The 18,660-nt window shown below is 41.8% G+C and overlaps 1 pseudogene across 1 annotated transcript in view; it reads left to right on the top strand.

The window, feature by feature from the left end:
- LOC309550838 (ras-related protein Rab-14-like) overlaps positions 1-18,660 on the top strand; it is a 296,391-nt pseudogene that overhangs the window by 122,239 nt on the left and 155,492 nt on the right. The window lies entirely within an intron of this gene.

Genomic DNA, 18,660 nt, shown 5'->3' with positions numbered 1-18,660 from the left:
CTTTATTATTTATTATAATATAGTTCAGTATCGTGTTTATGTTTATTATTTTTAGGATATAGGTGTGTCATATTTATATATAAAGATATATTTATATATATCTATCTATAGATATATATATATATATAGATATATATATAGATATATATATATATATTTTTTTTTGTAATTCCAAAATCCTTCCCAAATCCCCAAAAAAATCCAAAAACCCTTCCCAAATCTTCTGCACTTTTCCTTCCATTCTGCCATTCATTCCTTCTTGTTCAATCCCTCTGCCATCCTACGTACGCTCGATCTGAGCGTACAATGTTTCCACATTTGCATCTGGCCTTTGCGTTTTTTGATGGCCATTTCTTATGTCATCATGGACATCTCCCCCCCCCCCCCCCTCCTCAAATTGGTAAACCGCTGGATTTTTTTATTTCATTTTTTACCCATAAAAGGTAATGTCTTTATGTGCTAGTATGCATCACATACTAGCACATTATTTCAAACTTACCTTAAAATGAAGCCTTCCAGCGCCACGCTGTCACTGCTGCAGGCGCTCCCATGTTCACCTGGTCTTCCTTCCGGGTTCACGGACTCCGGCTGTGTGAATGTGTGATGTCACTCCCATGTATGTGTGCGGGAGCAGAAGGGTGACCACATTTCCAAATTGGCATTTAGGGAAACCCCCCGCCCCCCCTATTTCTTAACACACAAATGAAACAGTGCTACTACCCATACACAAAAATGTCAACAAAGTTAACGGGTGCTTGAGCCACATTATATATAAACCGCTCAAATAAATGAAAAGGAACTTACAAAGTTCAATGTATCCTAAGTGGAAATGTTATCTGATATAAATTTGTATTTGTTCTGTATTTGTACAAAACCCAATAAAAAAATTTACAAAAAAAAAAAAGGAACACTTTGAAAACACATCAGATCTCAATAGGGACATTTTGATCATGCTGGATATCTATACTGATATGGACTGGGTAATGTGCTAGGAACTAAATGATCAACCTACAGAGGGCTGAATTCAAAGACACCCCAATAATCAGAATGAAAAAATGATGCAGCAGGCTGGTCCATTTTGCTGAAATGTCATTGCAGCAACTCAAAATGGAACTCAGTAGTTGTAATGCCCCCCCATGTGTTTGTATGCGTTGGTTACGACTAAGCGGACGTTTTCCGTGAAACGCGTCAACCGCTGTGCATCTTTTCCCATGTCTCTGGCTATCATGGACACACTTTGAAATGTTTTTATTACCTAATTTTTGACACCAATAAACAGATTTTATTTATCGTTCATCTACAACTTGGAGTGCGGCTCTCTCTCTGTACACATCTTTGTAGATATGCCTGACAACGTCGCGGCATGCTCTTAATGAGACGACAGATGATGTCCTGGGGTATTTCCTCCCAGATCTGGACCAGGGCCATTACTGAGCTCCTGAACAGACTAAGGTGCAACCTGGCAGCGTCGGATGGATCAAAACATAATGTCCCAGAGGTTTTCTATTGGATTTAGGTCAGATGAGCGTGGATGCCATTTAATTGTATCAATTCCTTCATCCTCCAGGAACTGGCTACATACTCTCGCCACATGAGGCCAGGCATTGTGCACCATGAGGAACCCAGGGCCCACTGCACCAGCGTAGGGTCTGACAATGGGTCCAAGGATTTCATCCTGATACCTAACAACAGTCAGGGTGCCATTGTCTAGCCTGTAGAGGTCACAGCTTCTCCAGCCCCTTTCACTTCTGTCACACGTGCTCAGGGTGAATCTGCTCTCATCTGTGAAAAGTACAGGGCGCCAGTGGTGGACCTGCCAATTCTGGTGTTCAATGGCCAATGCCAATCGTGCTCCACGGTACTGGGCAGTGAGCACAGGGCCCACTAGAGGACGCTGGGCCCTCAGGCCACCCTCATGAAGTCTGTTTCTGATTATTTGGTCAGAGACATTCACACCAAAGGCCTGCTTGAGGTCATTTTGTAGGGCTCTGGCAGTGCTCACCCTGTTCATCCTTGCACAAAGGAGCAGATACCAGTCCTGCTGATGGGTTAAGGACATTCTACAGCCCTGTTCAGCTCTCCTAGAGTAATTGCTTGTCTCCTGGAATCTCTTTTATGCTCTTAAGACTGTGCTGGGAGACACCGCAAACCTTCTGGCAATGGCACGTATTGATGGGCCATCCTGAAGGAGTTGGACTGCCTGTGCAACCTCTATAAGGTCCAGGCATCGCCTTATGCTACCAATAGTGATACTGACCCTAGCCAAATGCAAAACTAGTGAAAAAACTGCCAGAAAAGATGAGTAGGGAAAAAAATGTCAGCAGCATGATCCTAAATATCATTACTTTGGGGTTCTCGTAATGTTTCCATTGCCAATAACAGGTCAGTCTTTTTTAGTTATTATGTCATTCATGTCCCAATACTCTTCTGCATAATTAGCAGGTCATTATGTTTACATACATTAGATAGCACACATACAATGGGCCAAATATATAAGTTTTTACTGTTCAAAAGTTTTATTCAAGTTTTCAAGGTATGCATTCAACAAACAGGAAAAAAGAGGCTCACATTTGAAGAAATTAACTGTAATCACAGGGTTAGGGATTCTAGGCCAACTAAGCATACAGGCAGCAATAAACCTATAAATCATTATCCAATGAATACAGTGAGGATGGCATATTCAGAAATCAGTACATTCCTTGCAGAACAATAGGTAAATAGGCAGTGAAAAAAAAGAGAAACAATTAGGTGGGGAGGCTAGAAAAAAAAGACCCGGGGGGGGGGGGGGCTGAGTAAAAGAGAGAAGGGCATTAGTGGCACCAACCAATAGTAGCACAACATTAGGGCCTGAGCAGTGTGCAATCAAAATAACGGGAAGAAACGTGTCTATCCACAGTTGCCAAATTTTAGTTAATGTGTGTATATGTTCATGAACCATGGCACCATTAATCATGGCACGTGTATTTAACGTGTTTTTAACTTCCATCAAGGGTGGGGGTTTTCCAGGCGGCCACCACTGCCTGTTTGGCTGCCGTAATAATTAGCAGGAGAAGTTTGAATTGGGCAGTGATTACATCTGGGGAATGTAAATTTACTATAGGGATACTGGGATCTTGAGCAATAGTTTTGCCCAGCAGAATAGAGAGGAGAGGAAAAAGCTCAGTCCAAAACCTGCGAACTATGGAGTATGTCCACCAGGTACCAGCAGGAGAGAGCCTTGAAGGAGGTTTTCTTCTTAGAGACATTGAGCAGGTTTTGGTAGCCTGCCATATATCAGTCCATTCTTCTGGTTCAATGGTGATACCAAAGTCAGACTCCTATTGACTAACATAGGTTGGTGGTCTTGGGAGGAGCTTAGAAAGCATTGTGAGATACAGAGTGGAAATCTGTTCAGTAGCGTGTGGGTCTTTTTCACAGAGATACTCAAATGTGGTAAACTAGTCAATAGATGGGGGGATTGGAGAGAAATAAGTGCCTAATTTGAAAGTAACAAAATCATTCTGATGATAGTAGTTGAGAGCGGTGACATAGGGGTAGAAAAGGGGCCTGCTAAGTGATGCAGTTACAAAAAGAGGTTGGAGAGGTATAGGCCAAGTAGAATAGTGGATTCCCCAAATATAGGGCAGTGAGGTGAGAGAAGGCCTGCATGCTGTTTAATGTGGTCCTATAGGGTAAGAGAATGTAAGTGACAGGGTTTCGTGACGGGTCCATGTACTTTCAGGGCCAGCCAGAGGAAATTAGTGATTTTCAATGGGTATTTAAACGCCAATTTCAAGGTTTTATTTGCTGAATTGTTGTACTGGATGAATCATTTGCTGTAACCATGGCATGCTCTCTGCAATTACAGTGCCTCAAAAAAGTATTCATTCCCCTTGAAATTTATCCACATTTTGTCATGTTACATCCAAAAACGTAAATGTATTTGATTGGGATTTTATGTGATAGACCAACATAATGTAACATATAATTGTGAAGTGGAAGGAAAATTATAATTGGTTTTCAAAACTTTTTACAAATAAATATCTAAAAAGTGTGACATGCATTTGTATTTAGCCCCCTTTACTCTGATACCCCTAACTAAAATCTAGTGAAACCAATTGCCTTTAGAAATGGCCTAATTAGTAAATAGAGTCCACCTCCATGTAATTTAATCTCAGTATAAATACAGCTGTTTTGTGAAGCCTTCAGAGGTTTGTTAGAGAACTTTAGTGAACAAACAGCATTATGAAGGCCAAGGAACACATCAGACAGGTCAGGGATAAAGTTGTGGAGAAGTTTAAAGCAGGGTAAGGTTTAAAAAAATATCTCAAGCTTTGAACATCTCACGGAGCACTGTTCAATCCATCATCCAAAAACGGAAAGAATGTGGCACAACTCCAAACCTACCAAGACATGGCTGTCCACCTAAAGTGACAGGCGGGGCAAGGAGAGCATTCAGGCAAGTAGCCAAGAGGCCCATGGTATCTCTGGAGGAGCGGCAGAGAACCACAGCTCAGGTGGGAGAATCTATCCACAGGACAACTATTATCGCGCACTCCACAAATTTGGCCATTATGGAAGAGTGGCAAGAAGAAAGCCATTGTTAAAAGCTATAAGAAGTCCGATTTGCAGTTTGCGAGAAGCCATGTGGGGGACATAGCAAACATGTGGAAGAAGGTGCCCTAGGCAGATGAGACCAAAATTGAACTTTTTGGCCTAAAAGCAAAACATTATGTGTGGTGAAAAACTAACACTGCACATGATCGTAAACACACCATCCCTACTGTAAAACATGGTGGTGGCAGCATCATGTTGTGAGGATGCTTTTCTTCAGCAGGGACAGGGAAGCTGGTCAGAGTTAATGGGAAGATGGATGGAGCCAAATACAGGGCAATCTAAAGGCCCGTACACACGGACCGATCGTCGGCCGACAAGCGTCGGCCGACGAACGATCTGCCGATTGTACGCTTGTTAGTATGATGCCTCCGACAGGAGTCAGCGCACATTCTGCCGACAAGAATCTGTCATGCAAGCATTAAAATTTTTGTATGCCGACACCAGAGCGGCCGATTGTTCGCCAGTCAGTACAGAATTCGGCTGACAGACCGAAGATTTGCAAGACTGGGCATGCTCAGAAAAGAAAAAACACAGGGAAAGTTAACCATTACATGACATCACTTCTGCAGTCGGCTGTAGTCGGCGGACAAAATTCTTGTGCTGTCTTTGCACTTTTCAACAGACACCGACAGCCCGGGGACAAAAGACGGCCGATCGTTCGCCGACGATCGGTACGTGTGTACGGGCCTTTAGAGGAAAACATGTTTGGGTCTGCAACAGACTTGAGACTGGAGCCGAGATTCAGTTTCAAGCAGGACAATGACCCTAAAAATACAGCCAGAGCTACAATGGAATGGTTTGGATCAAAGAATATTCATGTGTTATAATGGCCCAGTCAAAGTCCAGACCTAAATCCAATTGAGAATCTGTGGCAATATTTGAAAATTCTTGTTTATAGAAGCTCTGCATACAATCTCGGAGCTTGAGCTATTTTGCAAGAAAAATGGGCAAAGATTTCAATCTCAAGATGTGCAAAGCTGGTAGAGACATACCCCAAAAGACTTGCAGCTGTGATTGTAGCAAGGATTTTTCCTGATCATAAGCCATTTTCAGTGTGTTCATTGTCTCTATCACACACTTTTTCTCAAAATCTTCCATTCTGGAGTAGTTGTGTCTTGCTCTAATAAATTGTCCAACTGAGATACCATTCCAAGAGAACCTGAAATATGACTGTCATAATGTTATGTAGTGGTAGATTTATAATAGATTATGGATTGTAATTCATCTTCCTTATCTTTAAAGCTCTCTGAATCTTTAAAGGCAGGGTCATTTGTCCAATAGAATTATTGTTCAGCAAACCCACAAATTTATGAAAGAATTTCTTAGGGCAGTCCCATAATATCAAAATACTGTACCATCAATGTACTGACTTCCACGTGGTTTCAGTGTTTAATTATGTATTGCTTTGGTGTATAAATGGAGAGGGCACAGAAAAGTGACACAGGGCAAAAAGATACATAGAAATATGGATATTCAGATTTTCCCTTCGTCCCATGTCTTCTATTCCTGAGCACAACTTTTGACTAGGATAAAGTAAATGAAATTAATATTCAAAAGATATGCAAACATTTTTTTAGACAATTTTTAGACAAACCCTCAACACAAAATGGAAAATGTTATTTTCTTTTGAATTATTGTATACTTAATTTATATTAGTAACAGTGTTTGCAAAAAATAATATCTTAGACATCTACATTTTATTTATTTTTAGAAATTGCTTTTAGAATGTGCATTGTTAATGCATTCTTTGAAAATAGGAAAAATATTTTAATATATTACAAGTGTAGTGCCCTTGCGGAAAGGGTTTGGCCTTGTATTCTCCAAACTGTTTTTCGCAGCATAGCATGGCTCAATGTTGAATGTTCTGCTGGTTAGGCAGACCATAGATTATGCCTGCCTGGTTACAGGGAAGAAAATTGCTAGATCCCCCCATCAAAATAGTTAGTGCTGATGGGGGGGGATCCCTCCAGCGGAGCCATTGTGTTCTCCCGGTGGGGGTGCAAGGAGCCATTTTGTTCCAGGAGAACACATGAATTATTGCCGCTGGCAATAATCACATGCTAGAAATCCAGCATGCTGGTTCTATCCAAGGTGATCGATAGATCGACTTAGGTACAATCAGCCTACCCATAGCTGGATCAAATCTTGGCTGATCCCTGCTGAACTAGTCGAGATTTGAACCAACTGTGGCTGGCTTAAGAGAAAGATGAAAGATATAGCTCAGGCCATGAAATCTATGGCTACTGAAATACAGTATGGGACCATGTGTGGACCAGACAGCGTTTGTAAGAAGCACTTGATCTGTGAATGGAATTGGGACATCTATGTTCTTGTACCTTCAGGAACAAAGTTATCTTGTAAAACGTTAAAATCCCCTTATTAAAAAGGGATATGTAGTAGCAGAGGAAAAGTACACAACCTTGCACCTCCTTGTTCTCATTATAAAGTAATTATACTGTAAGCCTTAGACTCAAACATTCATAGCTTTTCAAAGTGTAAGTAAGCTCTAACAATACATTTCTCCTATTTGATCCCTTTGCTCTTTAAATTCTACTATTGGAAGTGTTTTAATTATATCTGTTCAACAAGCGCAAAAAAATGATAGGTTCATCCAGTCAGAAATCTTTTGAGCTGATAACTTCCTGTACTCTCTGCCTTAGATTATTCTCATACATAAGATAGCAGGTCAGGTTACAGGTAGATCAGGAACAAAGCTGAAGACCACTCAGCAATCTGTCAATGTGAAATTGCAGTTTACAGAGGCCATTTGCCATTAATACCAGTGCCAAGTGTACAAGTGTGCCTACACACACACTGCTTAATGTGCATGCTAAACCATCTGCACATGTGTGCTAGTACACGTCATACTAATTTTATGCACAGAAAAATGCGATGTGTGCTGGAACGCACTGGACCTTCCTTACAGTTGTCTTCATCTGACTTCTGTACTTAACCGCTTGCCGACCGCCGCGCGGTCAGCCCCCTACCGGCAAACCGACGTAGGGCTACGTCGTTCGCCTATGAGCCTCTAGGGGGCGAGCGCGCGCCGCCGGAGGCGCGCTCCCACCCCCGCTCGTTCACTAACATCCCCGCGCGAGTGACCGGCGGCTCCGATGTCCGCCGGTCACTCGCGATCTCCCGCTGGAGATGGAGAAAGGCAGGCGGCTGATGTAAACAAAGCCGCTTGTCATTCTCCCTGGTGTAACAGCAGAGATCATACGATCCTGTTTTGTAGGATCGTATGTCTCTGTAGTTACATCAAAAGCCACGCCCCTTTACAGTTAGAAGAACGCCCCTAGGGATACATTTAAACCACTGATCACCAATAAAGTTAACCCCTTCCCTGCCAGTGTCATTTTTACAGTAACAGTGCATATTTATAGCACTGATTACTGTAGTAATGTCACTGGTACCCCCAAAAGTGTCAAAAATGTCAGTCAAGGGTCAGATCTGTCCACGGCAATGTCGCTGTCCCACAAAAAAAATCGCAGATCGCCGCCATTACTAAAAAACAAAACAATAAAAATGACATAAATCTTTCCCGTAGTTAGTAGACGCAATAACTTTTGCGCAAACCAATCAAAATAGGCTTATTGCGATTTTTTTTACCAAACATATGTAGCAGAAAACAAATTGGCCTAAAATGTTAAAACATTTTACATTTTTCCATTTTTTTGGGGAATTTCATATAAAAAAATTAGAAAAATATTGTTATTTTTTCAACATTTTCGCTTTTTTTTTTGTTTATAGCGTAAAAAGTAAAAATCGCACAGGTGATCAAATACCACCAAAAATAAATCACTGTTTGTGGGAAAAAAAAGGATGTCAATTTCATTTAGGTACAGCGTCGCACAACCGCGAAATTGTCCGTTAAAGTCACGCAGTGCCGAATCGCAAAATAGGTCCTGGTCTTTCAGCAGCCAAATCCTCCGGGGCTTAAGTGGTTAAAGATGAAATGCAAGAGAATGCAACGTCCACTCAATAATCTAGGGCCTCTTTAAATACTCATCTAACCACAATCTTCTGCACTGCAGGGAATGACTTCGCTGTTCTCCTGGATTTTCATATCTTGGAGAACTCAGAGTACCCTAAATCTCATCAGATGACACTCCAGCACAGTTTGGGAATGTCTTCTTGTGAGATTTGGGATTCTCATCGTTCCCAGGATCTCACCAAAAAAACAAGAACGCCACCCTCTCCTAGGTTCCACAAGTCAGTGGGTAAAGTAAGTATATTTTATATCTTTTCTTTTTTTTTTCGTCCATAGGTACGTGTAGGTATTACTATTATACAGTGATTTAGAAAGGGGGTAGGAGTCTTGATCGAATCTGCTTTAAGTGCAATGTGCACATTAAAATCGAAAGCAATCGTATGTCACAATTTCTATCATAAAAAGCCATAAGGTGGCTGGTTATCCTGTCTCCCTGAACTCTGCTGTAGTTTACATGGTATTATGGAATAAATAGCCTTATGATTGTAGCCATTATTTAGTATAAACCAAATGTTGGCCAGAGGAGTATAAGGGAATGATCTGCATTGCTGAACCCAAATAGGGAATTTAATCTGTCCCTACCCACTTGTTTTTTGGACTTGTATATTCTTTTGTTTTAAAGCAATACTAAACTTGTAATGTTTGGCAGTTTTACTCATTTACAAACTCATTTTGAATGATTTGCATACCTTAAGTATATTTAAACCCAAAACATTTTAATACAGTAGTTTTGAATAGCCACTTGACCTTCGAAAGATTTACCCCTCTTCATGACCAGGCCATTTTTTGTGATACAGCACTGCGTTATTTTAACTGACAATTGCATGGTCATGCAACGCTGTACCCAAATAAATAGAGCTTTCCCACACAAATAGAGCTTTCGTTTGTGGGTATTTGATCATCACTGTGTTTTTTATTTTTTGCACAATAAACAAAAAAACTTTTGGCAATTTTAAATAAAAAAACAATATTTTTTACTTTCTGCTATAAAACATATCCATTAATTTTAAAAAATCAGATTTCTTTGTAAATTTAGGCTAATATGTATTCTGCTACAAACTGTTAGTAAAAAAAAAAACACAATAAGCGTATATTGATTGGTTTACGCAAATATTAAAGCATCTAAACACTAGGTTAAGTATAATTTTTATTTGTGTTTATTTTATACTAGTAATGGCAACTATCACCGATTTTTAGTGGGACTGCGATATTGCAGCGGACATAAGACACTAACTGACACTTGACACTTTGCGGGAACCAGTGACACTAACACAGTGATCAGTGTGAAAAATATGCCCTGTCACTGTACTGATAACACTGGCTGGGAAGGGGTTAAACTTTTAGGGCAATCAAAGGGTTAACTGTGTGCAAAGCACAAAGACAGTGCTCACAACAGGAAACACACCTCATAGATTAAGGGTGGATTCCTTCACTGGGTGCTCTGGGTCAAATGGCCTCCAGCCATTGGAAACGCAGCTCCAAGAAATATGTAGCCGGAAACTCTAGCATCCCATGAAAATCTTTATTTACTACTTAAAGGTCAGGATTAAAAACAACTGACGCCTTTCAGCATACAGCCTTGTTTACAGCATATTCACAAAATAAATGACTTAACTGGTTAACTGTGTGCCTAGCCAGTGTTTTTGTGTACTGTATGTGCTGCTTTTACTAGGGGAAGAGTTGGATTTTATTCCCTGCTTTGCAGAGACACAAAATCCATCCCTTCTCTCCCGTCGGAACAGAGATTTGCCTTAGTTTACATAGGCAGCTCTCTGTTCTGCGTGTTTTATCGATAATCAGCAGGTGCCGGCAGACATCCAGTGCCCAGCACCCGCAGATCGGCTTTTGCTGTGGTTAATCAAGGCAAAGTGGCCTGCCGCTGCCGCGCATGCAGTCCCTGTAGGTGGAAGTGCAGAATCACATATGTATACGTGAGCTCTGTAGCACTAAATCTGCTATTGAGCGGTCCGGAAGTGGATAGAGTAGGGCACAGTTAAAATCTCTGACAGTTAGTTTTGCCATCTGTGTCCCATTTGGGAGAACTACTTTTGCCATCTCTCCGAAAAGAAATAACTGAAAGTAGAAGGAAATCTTTCCAAAATAAGGGAATTACTTTCGTCATTTTTGCTGGAACAAGTGCCCCAATAGAAAGATTTTCTGTTCTCCTCCTGTTCTGATGACAACTCAAAAGTTGGAGTTTTTATCACAATGGTCACCAGGACACATACAGAGGATGAATCTCACTATCCAACACGCAGACAGCAATAACCTTTTGGATTACTTGGGTTCTTGAATTGTATTTTAACTGCAAACACACACACATCATAGGTTGAACTGGATGGACTGATGTCTTTTTTCAACCTCACCAACTATGTAACTATGTAACTGTATTGTCTCCTTTTGTATTGTAAAGTTTTGGACAGGCTGTTGTAAATCCTGTAAACTGATAATGATAACTCTTTTTTTATTATATACAGAACTAAAGAAAAAAAATGTTTTACATTAGATGCATTTTAATTATTGATTATCATTTTTATTTTCCCCAGAGATAAATTTAAATTTGTACATGAAAACGAGATTAGAGGAATACTGGAGTCACAAAATTCCACCAATCATTGCCACATCCCTGAATATAACTGGAAGGAAAAAGGTTTAGACAGCAAACGCGTCCGATATGCAAAAGAGCCCTAGGCCATATATGCAAACGGACTGCGCTCTGTCATAGATATGGGACTTTAAAATTCAAATTTAAATTTGTATTATGGTTTCTGAATGTAAACTGGCTGTGACTCTAGCACATATGTCTGACATAAGGTGCTACTACTGTGGCGTCTTATAACTGTCTTATTGGCATTCCCTGTGATGTTGAATGGGCAGACAGTCTGCAGGATGGGGTCAATCTTGGTATCAAATTACTAAAGAGGACCTAAGTAATGCAACCTTGCTATGAAAAACCCTTTGAAGGGACACTTTGATGGTCCACTAAATGACTCTTCATATAGTGATACTGCTGTAATTAACACTTCTTTAAGGATTCCACAAACTTGACATTGCCAGCAAAGTACTTCACAGATCTACCAAACCTGAAAACCCCCTTGGGGTCACTGTGGAAGACTTTTATGTCAGAGATTTCAACTTAAAGTGAATCTGAAAGGCAAAATTGTGAGGTTGCTGAAACACAGAAGAAATTATTTAAATTTAAGATGCTGTCAATACTGAGTAACCAGTTATGAAATGTTATCTGTTTCATGGCCTTTATTTAAACCCTCTAAAACAAACCATCAGCTACATAAAGGTTTCATGGATGCAAACATTGCTTTGTGCTTGAACACTGCAAAAAAAAAACATTTAATATTGACCACACCAAGAACACATTTGGGATAATAAAGTATTTGAGATACTTTTTTGATGGTTTGGTCCCTTCAAAACATCCTGCACATAATTCAGTAAAGTTATGTGACAGTTTTTTTAAAGATTCCAACACATAAGACAGATTCAGGTAGGTCTTACTCATGCCACTTTTACAATGGGTCGCCAGGGCCATCTTTAACACAGGGCAAAAGGGGCAGCTGCCCTGGACCCATTCATTGTTGTGGGGCCCACAGCAGCTGCCCCTTGAGCCTAAACTGCCCACAAATAGTTGATAAGTGGATTTTCAAGGGCCCAAGAAAATGTTTGCCCAGGATCCAATTAATAATAAAGACAGCCCTGTGGGTCGCTATTGATGTGGCAAATTAAAGATAAGGAAATTGGAGGTAATTAAGAGCAATTCTATGTTGGTGTACCGAGACAGGCTAGGTTTCTCAGAGTAGAGCCACTGATTAATGTAAAATGATAATGAAAGTGGTATCATAGATGTATGCAAAAATAAAAATGGTAGACACGTTTAAATAAAGTATTCATATTTTTAGATTTTAGTTGAACAGTTTTAAGCTATATGGTCCTGAAAGCTACCAGAACCATTGGATGGCTGGAGGGGCTTGGTTCCACCATAACACACAGAGTAACATGTGCTAAATTGACAAGTTTGCTATACTTTGCATTTTTAATAGATTTTTGTTGAATGGTAAACTGCACTTCAATTCACCGAAATGCAGCAAATATGGATGAATAAATATACCCCCATTGTAGGGGTGCATTGATACCGATACCGGTATCTGTGCTGATACTAGGCATTTTTAGGAGTATCAAATTATGTGTATCAGGTGCACTAATCTGTTTATTAATATCTAATATATAATGATATCATGATATATCAAATAATAAAAAATGATGAAATAATGAGGACAGCTTCCTCCACATCAAACAAATCAAAAACCAAAAGGTAAATGACATGTGCTCAACAATAAGTGAACAAAGTGTAAACAATGATGCAAAATAGTACAATGGTGAATCCAAAAATTAAGTCCATAAATATATTTTGAAAGTCCATATGTATCCAACATGCTTGTGATATGTCTCCAAGGTGCAAAACTCAACACAATAGATAGGTGCAGCGAAGACCTCCACCGTGAATGAATAAGCCCCTTACCAGATGGGATAATACAAGGGTGTGTGTATTATCAGATCGAATGAAGGTATGTAGCCCAGGGAAAGTGAGAAAAAGCTGCAAATATTTCTCTCCAATCAGGAGAGAACAGGTCAGCCTCTTACCAGAAAAATCATATGTCTGAGCAAGAAATTCCGCCTGTATGGAATGCCTTTTCTATTTCCTGGAATCCTTGGGTCTGCTTGCTCTGGTCGGTGTATAGGATCTCTCCGGTATAGAATGAAAAGAAACGCTAATAGTGTAAAATCTTCAAACAATTTTATTGTAAAGAAAGTATCACACTTACAGTGAGTAGACCTGCAATGGTGCTGAAAGCGGTAATAGATACCGGAGATATCAAATAGAGAGCCACGGCCGCCTGCAGCGCGGTCCGTGGCGATGGGTCGTGACATTGCGGCGCTCCTGTCTGGCGCGTTTCCTCCTACGACGGACGTCAACACAGACAGGAGATGGCATGCAACGTCACTTCCGCCCTTATATCGAAAGCTAGAAGAAAAACCTCTGGTGTCTGCAAAGCAAGTACCGCTGAATCGTAAGTTGAATTTGAAATAAAAACAACATATCAACGAATCGGGTATACAAATTTGCTGGATTCTTACATTAAAATCAATCAAATAAATCCAATAATGTCAATAAATCCAAAAGAAGAGATATGATAAGACATTACTATTTAGACATCCGGAAGTGAATCTTCTAAATATGCCTCCTATGTTGCTACATATATACATAATATAAAACATATTAAAACCTATTAAAATGGGATTATGTTAACATGTAAATATTTTTAGGAGTATCGGCTTGGGAGTGGAATGCCTCCTCCTCCCCTCCGGCAACAGAATTCGGAGCAGTAGACATCCCTCCACCACTGAGCACAGCAGTGGTAAGATCATGCCCCGATCTAGGGGGGTATGACAAAAAGATTGGGATATCCCGCGTTACCTTAAAGGTAATAATATATGGCTTGTCTTGTGATGGGTGGCTGCATACAACCTAATTGTGTTCCCACAATGTGAATCAAATAATGAGAGTGTGTGTTATTGAGCCTAATGCCCTTAGTAGTGTCAGTAAAAGAATTTTGTTGTAAAGTGCAAACAAAGTCTAAAATCTTCCTCCTTAGTGTCCTTGGTATATAGTAGGTGGGTCATATATAAATGTCAATATCATAGAATCAAACACTGGTTCCTAGGTAAACTCTAATACAATTATTATAAATGTGAAATACAAATATGTACTGTGAAAAAAAATCGCAACTGAATGGCGTAATCGCAAAATCATAATATTGCAATATAATCGCATTGACTAAAAAATCCTTAAAAATGTAACATTGGCAATTCATACATATTAGGGATTGACCGATTATCGGCAAAGCCAATATGCACTTTCCCCGATATATCACCAAGGGGACCGATATTGCTGATATTTCGGGAAAGTGCTTGTACCGGAGTAATGCCTGCAGCTAGAGGCATCACCCCGGTACCGGCGTCCATAGCCGACGGTCGGCTGTCTTGTAATGACAACCGATGCAGCTGAGAAGCCGCTCAGCTGTCATTACAAGGAGCGGGAGGGAACGTCCACCCCTCCCGCCGCCTTCCGCGGCTCGCCCGGGTCTCCCGTCCCACAGTTTTACATTTATTTGCACTGTTTTAGATTATACCTAGGAATCAGGGTTTGAATTAATGATATTGATATATGATCCACTTATATTTGTGTATTCACCAATACTATTTATAAAGGACACTATGGAGGAAGGTTTCAGACTTTGGTTTCACTTGTTCTTGGTAATATAATGGATTAACTTATGAATTGCATATACATGTTGCATTTTTAAGGATTTTTTTTTAGTTTATGCGATTATTTTGCGGTATTGTGATTTTGCTATTACGCCATTCAGTTTCACTGTACAAATTTTTGTTTTGCATTTATAATCACTGTATTAGAGTTTACCTAGGAACCAGTGTTTGATTTTATGATATCGATATTTATATATGACCCACTTACTATTTACCAAAGACACTAAGGAGGAAGATTTTAGACTTTGTTTGCACTTTATAACACAATTCTTTTACTGACACTACTAAGGGCATTAGGCGCAAAAACACACACTCTCATTATTTGATCTAGGGGGGTACTGGGGAGAGGCGGGCTCCCCCCTTCCAAGCCCTCCAGCACCCCTGATGCTTGCCGGTAGTCTTCCATCCCTGCATGATGCACATTTTGAGCACAGGACTAAGAGCTCCTCCCCATCCCATTCCCTTACAGCTACCATGTGCACAGTGTATAGCTACCTACTGCAAATAAGTTGCCATTCCTACTATTGAATTTCGCAAGTCAGAACTGCAACCAGTAGTGTTATAAACTGGTTATAAACTGTACATATTGTAGCTGTAAGGGAATAGGGTTTAGGTTCCAGTGTGTGCTGTGTGGGGAGCAGGAGCTTTGCCAGGCTGTGTACAATGCTGGGATGGGAGACAGAGCTCTGCCTAGTGCACCACCAGCAATGATCCCTGTACTGTGCCCTCTTACCTCCCTGTACTATGGCCTCTTTCCCCCCTCACTGTTCCCTCCTAGCCCACTGTACTGTATCCTCCTAACCCCCTGTACACTTCCCTCCTAATCCCCTGTACTCTGCCCTCCTACCCAGTGGCGGCCCATCCCCTATCCATGCGTCCGGTCCCCTAATCTACATGCAGGGCGCCGGACGCATGGATTCCAACAGGGTTTTTTTCTTTTTTTAAGCACGTGATTAGAGCCAGAGGCTCTAATAGACTTCAAAAAAGGGTGGGCTTGGGGCTGGTGTGGTCCGGGGGGTATGGAGTGGTCCGTCTGTCGCCCCCCCCCCCCCGGCCCATGGAGCATCACCCGCCACTGCTCCTACCCCCTTCTGTACCCTTCCTAACCCCCTGTACTGTGCCCTCCTAACTCCCTTACTTTGCCCTCCTAACCTCCTGTATTGTGTCCTCCTAACCCCTTGTACTGTGTCATCCTAACCCCCTGTACTCTGCCCTCCTAACCCCCTGTACTCTGCCCTCCTTCCCCCTTCTGTGCCCTCCTAACCCCTCTGCACTGTGCCCTCCTAACTCCCTTACTTTGCCCTCCTAACCTCCTGTATTGTGTCCTCCTAGCCCACTGTACTGTGCCCTCCTAACTCCCTTACTTTGCCCTCCTAACCTCCTGTATTGTGTCCTCCTAACCCCCTGTACTGTGTCCTCCTATCCCCCTGTACTCTGCCCTCATAACCCCCTGTATTCTGCCCTCATTCCCCCTTCTGTTTCCTCCTAACCACCTGCACTGTGCCCTCCTAACTCCCTTACTGTGCCCTCCTAAACCCCTGAACTGTGTCCCCCTAACCCTCTGTACTGTGCCCTCCTAGCCCCCTGTACTGTGCTTTTCTAACCCTCTGTACTGTGCCCTCCTAACTCCCTTACCTTGCCCTCCTAACCCTCTGTACTGTGCCCTCCTAACTCACTTACTGTGCCCTCCTAACTCCCTGTACTGTGCCCTCCTAACTCACTTCCTGTACCCTCCTAACCCCCTGTAGTGTGCCATCCTAACCTCCTATACTCTGCCCTCCTGCCTCCTATGCTTTGCCCTTCTTGTGTTGTATCCTACTGCCCCCCCCCCCCTGTGTTGCCTCCTCCCTCCCTCCACCAGCTGTCACCTCTGCCCCCATGTCTCTCAGTGACCCTTCTATACCCATCCTCTACCCCCTCCCCCAGAAATCACAGCCTTTTCCATCCGTCTCTCACACCCCACAATCCCTATTTCACCCCAACTACCCTGCCTTCACTTACCCCTCTACTCCCCCCCTCCCATCCTGCCCCCCCCCTCCCAAACCACCCTCCTATCTACTCTTCCTAGGCGATAGATATCGGTAATTGGTATCGGCGAGCACTTGCAAAAAAGTATCGGAACTCGTTCTTGGTCCTAAAAAAGTGATATTGGTGCATCTCTTCTCCAATGTTAACCACTTCTCGTGAATCGATGTAGCTCTGCCTTGGCTCAGAAAAGTGGTTGTACTGGGGTGATGCCTGCATCTATAGGCATCACCCCGATACCATTTTTTAGAGACAGCGGTCAGCTTTCAGGTGATAATGGGCGATGCAGCTCAAGAGCCACTCGGCCATTACCCCAGTGAGCGGGAAGGGACGCCCCCCCTCCCGCTGCCTTCCGCGGTTCTGCCCGGATCTCCTGTCCCACCAGGAGACCCGAGCAACCAGCCGGCATGTCCGCCGGCTGGTTGGAGTCCCAATTAAGGCCGAATTCGGCTTTGATCGGGTCTCCGATGTAGTAACCCAGAAGCGGCGTGATGACGTCACGTCTGGGTTACTTGGCGGGTAAGAGCGCTGAATTTAAAAAACTTTCAGTATTCAAAAATGCAGATCTTGGCATTTTGAATACTTTGAAGTGCAATGGAGGGGTCTGGGGTGTTTTAGACCCCGATCCCTCCATAAAGAGCACCTGTCACTGCCTATTACTGTCACAAGGGATGTTTACATTGCTTGTGACAGCAATAAAAGTGATCAGATTTTTCTTTTTTTTTTTAAATTGTGCTAAAATGAAAAAACTTAATAAAATAAATAGGAAAAACATTTTAAAGCCCCTCCCCCTGTCGCCTTGAGCTCGCACAGGAAAGAAAGCGTATACAAAAGTCGCGCCAACAAATGAAAGCGCTGTTCAAACCACTCATTAGGTATTGGCGCGATCACCAGAGCGAGAGCAATAATTCTAAAAAAATAGCTACTCTAACTCTAAACTGGTAACCATTAAAAGATTTTACAGCGTCGCCTATGGAGATTTTTACTGACCGTAATTTGTCGCCATTCCGCAGGTGTGCACAATTTTAAACCGTAACATGTTAGGTATCTATCTACTCGGCGTGACATCATCTTTCACAATATACAAAAAAAGGGCTAACTTTTCTGTTTCATTTTTTTTTTTTTTTTTAATGCAGTTTGAAAGACCGCTACACAAATACCGTGTGACAAAAAATATTGCAATGACTGCAATTTTATTCTCCAGAGTCTTTGCTGAAAAATATAAATAATGTTTGGGGGTTCTGAGTAATTTTCTAGCTAAAAATACAGATTTTAACTGGTAAACAACATGTGTCAGAAATGGGCTCGGTCCAGAAGTGGTTAAAGTTTATCTACAAGAAAGCAGTAGAGCACATCCCATATCAGTCCAAATAAAGTTGTATTGCTGTTGTGTACACATACTAAAGCTACCACTACCTGGCCCTCACACTGAATCTTACATGTAAGGGACAGGCATGGCTGGATGGGCTGGCAGCTACCTTATCTGTACGCAAGGAGAATGCACATGATGTGAATACTGACACATCTATAAACTATGAGCACAGTGATTAAAGCCTGCAATAGATGGAGCGATTTTCTTTCCTGCAACCACGAGTTGCAGGAAAGAAAATCGCATGATTTCCCCATCAACACAGCTGGTGTTGATGGAGGAATCCCTCCCGTGAAGCCAGGGGGGGTGGGGAGCCATCCCTACCAGGAGAACACAGTGA

The sequence above is a fragment of the Pelophylax lessonae genome (genome assembly GCF_965119305.1).
Source record: "Pelophylax lessonae genome assembly, chromosome: 3".
In the NCBI taxonomy this organism is placed as follows: Eukaryota; Metazoa; Chordata; class Amphibia; order Anura; family Ranidae; genus Pelophylax; species Pelophylax lessonae.
The sequence above is the reverse complement of the archived record's forward strand: the minus strand, read 5'-3'. Positions and strand labels throughout refer to the sequence as shown.